Consider the following 13455-nt stretch of genomic DNA (forward strand, 5'->3'; position numbering starts at 1 on the left):
GTCGAACTTTTGTTTTCACTCGCAAGCTCATTTTATTCTGCTGGACTTATTTGATAGTGAGCAAGCGAAGGCGGACCTTCTGCTTGCCACTTGCGGTGGTCAGCAAGTCTGACTGCCCTTGCAGCCCGAACCGGACGACGTTGCAACATGATCCGTCTCCTTATTTTCATTGCGCCTTCGCTGGCGCGCCGTACATTTCCTTGGTGGAAGCTCACATTTGGGCCACTTAGTACAGGCGAGCACTTGCGGAAACAGCGCAGTAAAACGGAGGAAGCAGAAAAAAAGAGAACACAGGCGTGTTTTCTGTCTTTCTTTCGTTCTTTTTTTGTGCCGCTGATAAAATCCGATATGTTTAACGCCCATTAAACATTCAGCTGCCTCTTTCAAAACGAAAAATGAAAGCGGCGCGTGTGTGTTTTCTGATTCTTTTATTATGCGCTGTTTCCTAAAGGATGCATCTGTTCCGCTGAATCTAATGCACTACACATTTTTTTTTTCTTGTACCACAACTGTTGGCCTGGCCCTGCTGTAGGGGACAACATCGGCTTCACTCGAACGAATGCTTGCTCATACCCGAGCCCGAGGCTGGGTCTGTTATGTTTATCGCTTCTTCTAGCTCACAGATTACCACCACGTAGACTTGGGCAAAGATTGTGGCGACTCGTACGAGAATTAACGTCAGGCTAAAGTGATTTTGAGTGTTCTGAGTGCAGTGTCTTTTGGCTCATGCAAGAGTTTTACGGTTATGGTCTCGTTCGCATTCCAACGAATCACGTAGGTAGAGATGAAACTCGGGCACTTTCTGGTTGTCTTAGGTAGAGGCTCCGATGTTACATTTGGAGACAAAACTTCGTGCATTTCGAATAGCATTATTTGAACATATTCAGATGTCCCGTTGATATCTCCTTTTCTTGCGCGTTAGTTGGCTTTGCCGCAAGGTAATTGTAAATGCAGTGGTGCACGCTTTACAGGGCACGACGAGCATGAAATTATTATTTGATTTGAAAACATATATACACTTGACAAGAAAGGGAAAGCGAGAAGAGACTGCTTGCTTGCTCGCAGAGGACCAAAAATACTCCCGGTTTCGCTCCCCGGAACGGACAGCTAAATTTAGCGGGTGACAAAGAGAATAGCAAGGTGATGTAGCCTGCAGATGTGCAGGGCTCTCTAGCTGGCACCAATTTCGCAGTTACAACGTTGCTTAATAAATGAGTCTTACTCCGAAGTTCACAAGAAATCTACATGTTACATGAGTTCGACGCAGAAGGCGCGTTTTTTATCCTTTAGCATGTAGCTCGGCTAGGGAACAAAATTATTGGGTTTTCTTGGCAAACATGGGTGCCGAAAACGTGCGATTGGAAGTTTTCTGGGGTTACAAACACACTGCTGTTACAGTGCAGAGAAAAGAGTCAATAAATAGCATGGTGCAGTAGGCACCCACGATGTGCCATCTATGCAGACACGACAACCCTGGCGCATGCGCACGTAGCACCACCTTGTGCGCGTGGCATTAGCATTTCTTGTTTTGCACTTATACTAAAGCTGTCTGCTATTTTGATGAGTTCATTCTTTTGCACCAGTAAGAGAAACGTTACCATAAGTGCTGAGCAGCTGTAAATGCGATGTAAAATCGTTGGGACAGAAAAATATGAAGCACATGCAGGCCTGCCGCGTAGAAGTTAGTGAAAGGTTTCACCGTGGCAATTCTAGCTGAACCTTTTGTTGGGCTAGTTGGTGCATGTTACTGAAGTACTAAATCGCCAAACAGACGACACAAGAAGAGACACGGAAGCGCTTGTCCATGTCTCTTTTCGTGTCGTCTATTTGGCGCTTTAGTACTTCAGTAACAATTCTAGCTCTTTGTCGGAATATCATATACGGTGGCCGTCTGCGACCATTTTGAGTAGTATTAAGCCAGACAGGCAGTGTCACACACTGTCACGCGTGCTGCTCGTCTGAGGGCTGTCAAGCGCCACGTCATTCGGGACCATACGCACAAGCCAGCTGCTCTAAATAACCTCGAGGTTCTCTTTATAGCCTTATCATGATCCCAGGGGGACTCGAAGACTTGCCACAAATGACGTTCAAAGTTCGCCATGGAGCTTCCGGCACTTTCACAGACCGACAGACGGAAGGAGACAGACAGGAAGGGAGAGAACGAGTGAAGCAAGATGAGAAAGGCAAGGTGGATAATTGAACGTAACCATAGCTGAAGCAAGTGGAGAGAAAGAAAATTTTTAAAAAAGAGGAGGAGGCATCGTGTAGGGACCGCCCGCGTGCGCGGATAAGTTGAGTGTCGCACAGACAAAGTCTATCAAAGTCTATCACCTTAGGAAGTTCGTCGCGTTCTGTGTGGGCATAGCCGGCTCTTTTCGTTCGGAGTAACGTGAAACGCACTGTTAGTAGCATCTAAAGGAGGTGAAAAAGAATGTAGGCATGGGCCCGTGTTACAGCGTGGCGTGCTCATGGAATTAAAGCAGAGCAAAGACATAAGCATTTCGCCTTTATAGAATGCTCTGTAAAGCTTGTAATACAACCGCGACAATATAGTTCTGTAAGTGCGACAAATTTGTGCGGTGTTCGAAAAGAGCACTGTTGCTATGCATTTTCAGAGACCGGGGTGTTGTCAAATGCTTCGAATAGTGCATATAGTGAGGCTGATGGAAACAACCACGTTTGTCCTACCTATATTCGCCACTCTAAGATACCGTTGCTCTATGGCCTCCCAGTTGATCTGGACCTATGTATCTGTACATATATACAACGCGCCGCTCGTATCGAGGCTGCTTTCACAAGAGAGAGAGAGAGAGAGAGAGAGAGAGAGAGAGAGAGAGAGAGAGAGAGAGAGGTAAAAGAAAAGTTCGACAGTTAAAATAGCGAAGCTTTCTGTTCATACAGCATCCGTAGGCAGTGACACTTGAAAACGGCAACCGATTCCCAGGCAACAACAGGCATACTGCCCTATTCACAGAAGCACTCGGCGTAAGAGTGTACGGCTCTCTGTATGCGTTCCAACGGCGTGACATCAGACAACCTCTAGCGCGAATCGCTGCTACAATCTACACGATGTAGGGCATTGCAAGGCGGGGCCGGGGAGGGTTGCAAAAGACTTTCTCGTCTCGTGGTGGGCATCAGGGGCACAATGGTTCGCCGCGACTCTTTTATGCACAGGCTCCCGCGATGAGATGCATTCATTCTCTACAGACGACCAGAAAGAAAAAAAAGAGAATTTATTTTTCGGCGCTCATAGTTTGCTGGAGTCACACGACAGAGCGAACGAACGGCGTGTTATTGCGACAACGGAGAAAAGCGCGCAGTCGCCGAGAGGAAACCATTTGCGGCCAAGAACCGACAGCCAAGTTGTTCGGTCGCGGCCCGACGTACGACACGGTCGGGTCCTCGCTGGGCCGCTGCGCGTCTCTCCGGCAAGAACGAAGCTCGGCTGAGTCAGAAGCGAGAAAAAAGATACAAATATGCGGGGCACGGGACGGGAGTGAGCAATGAAAGGAGAGTTTGGGGAAGGGTGTGTTGGAGGAGAAAGAAGGGGCACGCTGGTGTGTGGCGGACTGGGAGAGTGAACGAGAGCCGGCGAATGTTTTGAGACGCGCTTCTGTATTGTTTGCATGGATGTCAAGGAGCTATAAGCAAGGGCAAGACAAAGGCAATATAGCACCCCACCCTTGCCCTTCCCACACAGACTCCCGTAGAAACCCTTGCCATGAAGGAAAGATAACTAGTTGCTGCAGGCTCTATGTTGGATGGCTCTGTGTGCTCCGCCTTTAAAAAAGAAAGAGAGAGATAATGAGGGATGATGTAATCGTTAAAAACTACCGCTCGGCAGCCTTCCGTTGCTTAGCGTTCGCTTTCCACAAATTGTAGATGACCCCGTTACAGTTTAAAAAAGACGTCACGGTTCTCAGAGTACAGCAAACGACCACTTTCACAGACTTATCGTTGCGGATGGTTTAATTCTATTGCTGCATCAGACAAAGCAAAATGTGTTATTTCTTTTACCAAAAAAGATAATCTGCGTTGCTTCTGGATACCGACGCAACGCCGCCTCCGATCAACTCGCGGGGTAATTTGTCACCTCTTTACATTTACTATCTTTACTGCGACATAAGCTTCCCAACCGTCCCGAATTAAGAAGGCCAGTCCCGAATTAAGAAGGCCAGTCTCAGCTTCTAAGTAAAGGTCCCGAGTCCCGAGTTGACCAAGTCGGGACGGTCAAATGTCCCGACATTTACCGCTCTTTTTCTTCTGAACAACAATACATAAACCAGATTTCGTTTTTGTAACACATGACAATGGCTGTTGCACATTCTTCTCATTTGTCTTCAGCTGCACTGTTATATTAACATAAAGACGGTTTTGTTTTAGTCCAGGTTTGTTTATTGTGTCGTAGTCTATAACCGGTAGCAGTATCTATATCTGTAGGCTTATTGGTAGCCGCGTTACCAAGTAGCTACCGCATCCTTCTAGTTGTAAATGGTGACATGATACGACTACAACAAATGATTAAACTTTGTTATACGTACAGACAGGCTACCGTACCCATCGCTGATCGAATTCTAACTAATATCTTTGCAAATACTTTATAATCCACGTTGCAAATTTTGTGTCTAGTGCTACAGCGATGGAAAGTATACTTATCCAGGAGAGTGTGATCGCACCAACATCTAGCTGTTGTGATTATCCGACGCCGGCTCCACGTCTGCGTACTGCAGATAGAGCTGGCGTCCGCGCCTTCCTATTGTTCTAGCACGTCACCTTCCCAGTTGAGAAGCGGTTGTTACTGTCGTCGTCGTCTTCGTTGTTGTTGTTGTCCTGAACAAGTGTGGCGCATACCCACAGTGGCGGATTGGCCATTAATAACGTGGTTAAGAGAAACGAACGCGAAGAGAGAGGGGGCACCACAAAAAATAAAAAAAAAATATCAATTATATATAAAGGGTGTAGTGTGGAGGAGGAAGTAAATGATGTAATAGCAAATGCTGAAAAAAAATATTTGAATTACTAAGCAAATGTTTCTGTCGCGCAAACCAAGAATAGGGTCTCTAAACGACAGGATCTTAGGTATGGACAAATTTATATCAGCACTGCGTATCTAGAAGATTCTATGGCGACAAACTCTACTATAGCGGAGTTTGTAATAATATGTCTCTTAGTATAGCGAAACGTCTACAGTGCAGAAAGAAATCTATTGTCTCTAGCTTGCCACAGAATCTTCTAGATTTATTGACAACGATGGAACACGTGTGCTTGTTATTTCGTATCACGTATGTGGTTCCTACAACCTAAGGGAGATTGGCCAGGAAATTGATGGATTATATCAATTTTTATTGAAGAATAAATTTCCGACTATCTATGGACTTGGCGCTGTTGAACGTAAAATTCTGTGTTAAAATAATATCAGCGAAGTCAGGTCGAAGGAATATTAATTATTTAATTGAACACGAAAAGAAAAGATAAAATTTAGCGGGGCATTTGGTTGGATTCCATAAGAAATTTTTGTAGAGCGGAGCAAACGTCCCTGTGGCTGAATCCCAAAATGGAGTCTTTATCTCATACTGACTGAATGGCGCTGGCGTCGTCTTGCTTTAGTTCAAGGATTGTTTGACAGCTATTAGTGGTGTAGTCCAGGTATAAATTTGAGAAAAAACCCAACGAATGCTGCAGTAAAAGAAGCTTAAAGGTTGTTTTAGTAGAGTTTAGTGGCTATGTTCCGACAGGGCAGATGTGAAGGCAGCTTCCATCAGGAGCGAGTTGTCCTTTGGCCACAAGGGGGTGGGGAGCCGTATTGCACCTTAGCGCCGGAAGGCGCAAATTCCACGAACGAACACGACTCATACTTTTACTTCTCCAAAGGAGATTGCTCACTCGCACGCTGCGAACTTTCATACCAACAAACATTGCACGAAACAGTCTAAGGCTCACAAAACTTTATTTAGCTCTGTATCTATATTTACTTAGCTCTGTATCTGTATTTAGCTTTGTACTAAGCATTTAGCTCTATCGCGTCACTGTTGCCCGTCAGGGGTGACATTTTTTTTGTCTTCTCCATATGGTGAGGGTGGGGCCTTGGATGACGAGGCGACCTGAAGACGTCATAAAACGTATCGATCACGACAACAGTCGTCGTCGTCGTAGTCGTAACGAAATGGACGGACGGATGGACGCAAAATAAGAACACGGTTTAGTGCGCTCAACTTAATTCATCCCCAGGCACTAACCACTGAGCTACCGAGTGTTGTTTAGCTTTGCTATAACTAGCGCGGAATTTTGTGTGCCATGAAGACGCTGCGAATGGTGGCGGCACGCAGTACACACTACAGCGGACGAACACGCAGTTGTGCGCGTCTCAAAGAAGTCGTTCTTGAGAAGATGTCGGCAAATGAGTGTACGGCCTGAGGAATTGCCCAAATATACCAAATTTGTATTTTGTTCGACAGTTACGATAGGTAAATCGATCAAAATATCGACCACTCAGTAAGGGTCCCTTCACTCTGGTTCACACCTTCAGTCCGCAGGTGTGTTCCTCTGCCTCAACAACTCGAGTGGAGTTCGTACGGGAGACGGCAATTCGGGATCGCGCGTACGTCATTTTTCCCCCCGTCAATGCTGTTGGGCAAACTAATGCAAAAAAGAAAGTAAATTTACGGGTATTGCACGATGGCAGAAACATTGAAAGTTGCGCGGTATATATGCCGTGCAAGAGTCGGCTTCTGCCGTTAACGAGCCGATATATGGCAACACTTCAGCGGTGCATGGCGGTAGCACAGGCGCAGCGATCCTCTCGAGAGGTGGCGGGTCGAAAGCTGCGTCACGCGCAGAGCACCGCCCGTGCCAACGTCCGTACTTCGTCTCACGGAGAAGAGAAGCATTGCGAGACGGTCGTGTAGGCGGTCGATGGAGTGTGCGCGTCGTGGCACTTGAGTGTACGTATGCGTGCTTCGCGGGCGTATTGCTTGACGGCAAATGCGCGCTGACAAGAGTCCATTCACTTCGTCCGCTGTTCATGCGTCACGCTGTCGCAGCGTGCATGTTCTGTTACGGGATCAACGAAGAAAGGAACCCGCTCAACGAAAAAGAACAAGAAGATAGAAAGGAAGTGCAGCAGAAAAGAAAAGAGGACTTACGAAATAGAACGCTGAAGACGATGACCTTCTAGGGAATCGACACCGTTGTGATTCATGCAGAAATGAATATGCGACATGAGTGCTCAACGCGGTGTCTGTACCGCTTGAACCCTACATACCTCGCTACAACAGGGGTATATAACATTCTAGTGAAGGAACAAGCAGTGATTATTTTTTCTGCGAGCTTCACCGGTTGTGGCGTTGTATAGTGAAGGCGAAAACGAAACAGGGCCACAAAGCATGCATCAAGAATGTGGAACCGAATTCACGAAACTTTTCGTTCGTAAGCGACAATTGCTATTGGCCGGGCGCCTTGGCTAATAATGTGTGCAGCATTAGAATTGGCTGAAATTTGCTCTTACAAACAATTCTAGCGTCTGGACCTCTTTTGTGTACACGAGCCGTAACTCTTTGCGGGACAAACTTGCGCACCCGGAAAGATAAGCGACACTCAGATCACGACGATAGCGGCGAGCGCAGTCGTCGGTGGCCCAATTTAATCCCCTGGGTCGAGTTCATCCGCCATTTACACATGTCTCGCCGTACATTCAGTTTAATCGCTGGTGCTCGCGCGCATTTCAACTACTTACAAACGATTATTTTAGACGCCCGCGCAATCTGATCAGATACGCCTCCTTCCCTACAGGATTGACGACAACGTTCTAGAAATTTCGAATACTGCAGGCGTGTCTTGCGCCGAGCGACGACTTGACGATACTGATGATGCAGTGGAAACGAGTCGCGATAAAAAAGTAAAACGACGACGCGTGACGACAACCTTACTTTGTATTCGTATTAGCCCCGAGAAAGAGGAATGGCGCCCTCTCGCGAGTGACGTCACGGCCAGGACGCCGCTCGCTCCGGCTCGCTCGGCTGCCGCGCGCGCTCGTTCCCTTCGTGTATGCTTGGGGTATAGGTGGCTCGAGCCGTACGTATTGAAGAATACGTCGGCTTCTTTCAGCTGCCATACCTTAACCACAGTTTCTTCTTCAAAAGCGTGTGAGTCGAGAAACTTTGCGGCTTGGATATCGCAAGCTAAGTAGCGTTAAAGGGGTCTACTAGGTTTTGCAATGCATATATGCGCCGTGTCTATCGGTAAATTTTGACTAAAAAAAGAATATCTGCAAATTCAACGCGCGAAGTTGTGTATGATGCTTCGCTAAACACTTAACATTCCTTTAGTATTTAGCTATGAGAGGTATTGCATTTTACGTGGAAGAAAAATTTGGTAATTGGCGTCAACATGTTATCCGATGTTAGAAAGACACTGCCCAGCGAAGCTGTCATCATGATTCCTATTACGCTGGTGTGTTGTTCTATTCAAATATGGCCATTCATTAATGCGTAAAAAAATAGGCGCGCATTTCTTATGAAAATGTTTGCTGCTACTTTCATCCCCCTCTGAAACAGGCCTCCAAAAAACGAATTGCTCATGGCTGCTAACACGACGGCGCGTCATGTAGAGTATTTACATAATTAATTCACAAACACCATAGTAGCAATCACCTGAGAGAAAAGTTTCGTTGTTTAGATCGAGAGCCACTCAATTGAAAGTGATCAAATGTATCATAGTGGCCCTCAGTAGCCTTTATCGACAATATGGCACACCCCTGATCACGTAACGGTAGCAATCGACTGTCCGTATGGCGAGGCACGCTATGTTCGCGAAACCCATCAGTTCGCTTCAACTTCGAATTAAAACCATAAAGCATTTTTTTACAGCGCCAACTGGAATGGCTAAAGTATTCTCGAGCTACTACTACGCAGCTTAGATTGCCTACAAAAGGAAAATTCAAGCACCTTTTGTCTCACCATGTCTCGATCCAGCGTTATTTAATTATACAAACGGATAACTATTTGCTTCGTCGGTACATAAAAGAGAACCTTGCAGGCTATTTTAAGTTTGCTCCAATCCAATCGCAAACATTCATAAAGAAAGCAGCACAAGCCTTGCATATACTTTCACTTGATTTCTGACCCTCCACCGGGGGAATTTCGATATCTTCAATATGTCCCATACTACTAGTCATTGACGCTTCGACTGCTTTCTGGCTGCAGCTATGCTGTCCAGCAGGCATACTTCACTAAAAAAATTGGGCCGAGCAGCCTGTGTCAGTTTGCCAAACAGATTCGTCATGTATATTCCTCAAGCAACAAGCACCAGTAAATTTCTCAAGTGAGTTTGATTTGATTTGATTTATTAATTTCCATTTACACACACACATGTACAGAGGAGTGGTAAATGGAGGTGGATGAGGGAAAAAAGCCGTACAGACGGGGCTTGAGGTAACCTCACCCTCTTAGGTACAACATGGCTGCATGGGGTAACACATCAAGCGCCATATAAATTACATTTATATAGTGGCCATAAAACATTGCAGTTATACAATATATGAAAGCACAGTGAAATATTTACACGATAACAATGCAAAACACACTGCGGCATTGAAATAAATAAATGATATACACTTGGTAACATACACAAAAAAAGAGGAACATAACATGCATTATTAATTATTAACAAACGCGCTCTAAAGAGGTGAGTTGAACGTGTAGCACGGAAAAGGGAATATATATTGGTACATTCCTATTTGTACTCTGTAAATAGCTGTAAGCTTTCAAAAACTTTACTTCAAATTTCCGCCGCTTAAAAAAAAATAAACACGTGAAGAACCGCCTAATGTTGACAAGCAGTTAAAGAAGCAAGTGAGGCGTGTAGAATCTAAGCTCCAGTATTAGTTAAGTCACCGTGCTACTGCCGAGCGTTTCTGTGAGGAAATGCAAGAATTCGATATTATACCATGAACTACTCGTCGTGAGCAAACCTGTTTTAGCGGAATAAAATCAACGTAACTGCTGTAGAAGTCATATATAGCCAGCTTTGTGACATACTTGTTGCACCGCGGCAGGTATGGTATCATAACTGGATTCCTATAGGCTATGCTTTTGCGATTGTCTATCCGCGTATGAAAAATCCGCAATGGGCTGGTCTGCGTCGCTTCGGCTGGCACTGTAGCGTTGCCTTCGAGAGCTGCATTGTTGTCTAAGAAATTAGCTCTTTGAATAAATGTTCGCAAAGAAAGACGTCGTAAAAATATATTTGAGACGACCACCATAAGTATACAAGCAGAGAGAACGAGGGCGAACAAACGAAAACACCGCAGAAAGCGCCCGGACAACGCCCGAACTGTAGCAGACGACAGGCGCGAGTCCGTGCCCTGACGTCACGCGAGCGGCGCTCGCAGCGCCGCTCGCGTTCGTTCTCGGGGCTAATAGGTATTTGTTCGCGTTTCTATCCCTCTCTCTCTCTCTTGGTGCACTTGCTTCCCTTCTCCACCCTTCTTTCCGAGCTATCTCTCCTCACCTTTCTCCTAGAGTACGTATAGCAAACCGGATGTTTCTTTTCTGGTTAACCTCTCTACCTTCCGCACCTAATCTCCTCCCTCTCTCTCTCTCTCTGTTAGAATGAGATTTCAAGAACAATCTCCGCCGTATTCACTACGCCGGAGCTTTAGGCAACTTGCTATTTGTTTTTTTTTCATTTACACTCAACAGGTTACGCAAGTTTAGTTATCGTTAGGGCATTACACTTCTCCAAAGGTTGCTACATAAGGCTCAACCAACCTTGCACCTCTCGAAGGAATGCTGTCGAGTCGCAGGCTGCATTCGTAGAGTATCCCAGGGGCACTTTTTCTGTGGCCGGGTGAACCGACATGTTAGTGAATCGCGAAGTCGACCCTCCGGGCTGCTTCGGCACGTCGCTGACGTGACTGTGGTGTCGCTTTTGATCGGTAGGAGTCTCAGAGCACAGCAGCTGCGATTGGGCGGGCGGTTTCAGCGGGCAGTTCCAAGAGCGCCGTGCCTATAACAATAAATCGCTAGTAAAAAAAAAAATTCTCCGCAGTTTCCACTGGAAATAGAGCTCATGCGACTGCGGCAATATGCACCGGGAGCCCGACGTGCTAACCCCTCCTTGTCTCTTGATTTATTTATACTGAACTACAGCGGGCGCGCCTGCGCGGTGTATAGTCTTCGAACCTTGAGCAAGTCAACGCGTTGTTTCCCGTTCTCAACGTGTACCTTATGCAACAGGGCACATGTGTGTCCCACAAGTTGAGGAGATTAGTGTTCGTCAGGCGTGTGAAGGTGCTCGTCGACACCGAGCTCTCTCGTTGCTTACTGAACCACTCCTGATAGCTTCTCCACCAACCTCAAGATCGGAATGGAACATGTATCCCCGGAAGGTTTACGTGTAGATAACTAACGGGAGCCACGTGCTATACCTCCTCGTCACGTCAATGTTCTGTGAACTATACCATCTCTGTGGGAATTCGCGTGCAAGGCCGACTTGACGAGTAAGCTGCCAGTGTGCTTATTTGCTAGGTTCTGTTTTATGACCCGCAACACTAATTATCCTAGTCCGCTTGGGTCGCTGAGCCATTCTCGTGATAAAAGGCCGTGTTCCATCTATTCGCTATTCGCTATTCGCAGTGCGTTAGAGGTTTGCGCGTATAGCATGCGTGACGCAGAATCGGAGAGTGGAGGCGTGAACTGCGCTTACATTTTGGAAGCAACAAGCAGGGATTATACGCTCACTCAGCATCGCTGGAGATCTCTAATATTGCTACGGGAAGAAGTGTATATATATTTAAATCGCTTATGAATGACTGAGCCAATGCGCGCTGAAGAGCGTCAGTTCCAAATCTTCCTTGTCGTTTTTCAGACCAGGGCCAAAGTGATCTTCTTCCAACATTCCACACTGTTACACTACGCCCGGCAGAAGAAGCGCCTTATCGGCGCGACTCACTTGTTCCAGAAATGTATGGTTTGAGGCGGCTGTCGTGGGAGATGTCAGAGAAAGGTGAAGGCGTGGCTGCGTCGAGTGGAGACACTTCATAAGTGACAGGGGTCACCTGGCGGAGGATGCGGTAAGGGCCGGAGTATCGCGAGAGGAGCTTTTCCAGAAGACCAAGAGGCCGAGATGAAGCTCAAACTAGAACAATGGCGCCTGGTTCGTAGTCCACATAGTAATGGTGTTGGTCGTAGCGGAACTACTGGCGTGTCAGTGAAGCGGAGAGACAAAGGCGGGCAATATGGCTTGCTTGGGCCGCTGTGGCTACGGCGTCACTAGCGTACTCTGCCGCCGAGTCGAGTGTGGTGGAAAGCTACGTCTCCAAAGGTAAGGTCGGCTCAAGGCCGAATGGAAGGCAGAAGGGCGAGTAGCCAGATGTGTCGTGGGGCGAGGAATTATGAGCAAAGGTGACCAACGGTAGAGCAGTGTCCCAGTCGCGGTGATCGGAGGGAACATACATGGCGAGCATTCCAGCTTCTGTCCGGTTGAGGCGTTCGGCAAGACTGCTAGTTGGAGGGTGGTAGGCTGTAGCAAGCTGGTTTTTATAGTTGCACATGATCGAAGTAAGTCGTCGATGAATTTGGCTAGGAAGTCTAGCCGCGATCGGTGAGAAGTGGACGAGGTGCGCCGTATTGTAAGGTAACGTCGTGAAGCAAGAAGTTAGCGACGTCTGTAGCGCAGCTGGTGGGTTGGGCTCTTGTAATGGCATAGCGGGTTATATAGTCCGTACCGACGGCAATACGCTTATTTCTGGCATTACATGTAGGAAATGGCCCGAGAAGATCAACGCCAATGCGAAAAAAATGATCAGTTGGTATGTCCAGAGACTGCAGCAGATCAGCTGGTTGCTCAATGGCTATGGTGTTGGGCTGCTCCGCACGAGGTCGCGGAATCGAACCCCGGCCACGGCGGCCGCATTTCGATTGGGGCGAAAACACCCGTGTACTTAGATTTAGGCGCACGTTAAAGAACCCCAGGTGGTCGAAATTTACGGAATCCTCCACTACGGCGTGCCTCATAATCAGAAAGTGGTTTTGGCACGTAAAACCTCATAATTTAATTTTTTAATTCATTCACAACTAATTTTGTGACCAGGCACACATACCAGTCTAATTAGTGTTAGGTGAGAGTGTATTAGACAATGAAATGCACCTGAAATATGTGAGCTAGAATTCGCCGTAAGAGCTGAATATAAAGACAAAGAATAGGCTATTACTACAACTTCCGAGGTTGATGAGTTTACTTTTCGTAGAGCCAACGTAACCACCAGAAACTGAGCTAAAAATACTGGCATGCAGTCAAAAAGTCTTAAAGACAACACCAGTCAAAAGTGGAAGAGAAAATTCCAATTTCTGATTTTTCTTCTGTTTGCGATGCGTCTCTCGCTAGGACGGCGTTTATCTTTAGCTCCAATGAGTCATCTTCAGTAGCCCATTTAATATATTGTAAGAAAGGTATCTC

This window comes from Dermacentor albipictus, chromosome 1, assembly GCF_038994185.2.
Source record: "Dermacentor albipictus isolate Rhodes 1998 colony chromosome 1, USDA_Dalb.pri_finalv2, whole genome shotgun sequence".
NCBI lineage: Eukaryota > Metazoa > Arthropoda > Arachnida > Ixodida > Ixodidae > Dermacentor > Dermacentor albipictus.